Raw genomic sequence first — 823 nt, 5'->3', positions numbered from 1 at the left:
GTCCCCGCGCTGTCTGCTCGCCGCTCCAGCTCGGGGATCACCCGGCCTGGTCCTCTCCCCAGAATCTCCCTCCCCAGTAAAGTTGCTCTGCAGCGGGTGGCGTGGCCAGGAGCCGGTTCTGGGGCAGGTCACCATCTTGCTCCCCCACAGCTTGTTTGTGCGCCGTCGCTGTGACCCCCTCTCCCTCCGGCCTAGTCCACTCCCTCCCCACATCGGGACGGCCCCCCTTGACCAGGCGCTCTTCCTTTGCTAGTCATCTTGCTGGAAAGGGCTCGAATTTTGTTTCTTCTTTTCCCACTGCCGTGTTATTCTGATTACTTACGCCCCCTCTTTTTTTTTTTTTTTTTTTTAATAAAGATTGGGGTGTTCTCTGGATCGGTTTATCCTGCTTCGTGGAGTGCCAGGCTTAGGCACAGACGTTCTTTGAGAATTTTCTTTTCTGTTCAAGAGCTTCTTGAAGGGAGGGAACAGTGGGCAGAGATTCCCATTTAAAAACTCCTGTGGCTTAGGTCTGCGGGGATTCCCATTATCTAAAATATTAACGCTTCAGCTATTCCTGCTGGCATTAAATTCCTATACTAGACACTGCAAGAATATGTCAGAACAGGTTGCCTATATGAGTGGGGAGCATCAAACCAAATACCGGATTCATCACTGTAAACCTCTGGAAGGGGGCAAAAGACATTTGGGTTGTTAACAGTTCGTTTCACTACATTAAAAGAAATATTGTTGTGAACTCTTGAGTAAATTCTGTTTCTCCAGTTAAATTTTTGATTTATGGTTCGATATTTATGCATCCATCCGCTGATTCGGTGGGGGGGGG

The 823-nt window shown here is 49.0% G+C and overlaps 1 protein-coding gene across 6 annotated transcripts in view; it reads left to right on the top strand.

Annotated features, from left to right (window-relative positions):
* Positions 1-823, top strand: part of Nfat5 (nuclear factor of activated T cells 5) — a 149,435-nt gene that overhangs the window by 1,658 nt on the left and 146,954 nt on the right. The gene's annotated exons all lie outside the window — the stretch shown is intronic.

This window comes from Octodon degus, unplaced genomic scaffold (assembly GCF_000260255.1).
Source record: "Octodon degus isolate 3935 unplaced genomic scaffold, OctDeg1.0 scaffold00011, whole genome shotgun sequence".
NCBI lineage: Eukaryota > Metazoa > Chordata > Mammalia > Rodentia > Octodontidae > Octodon > Octodon degus.
This window is presented reverse-complemented; position numbering and strand designations above follow the sequence as displayed.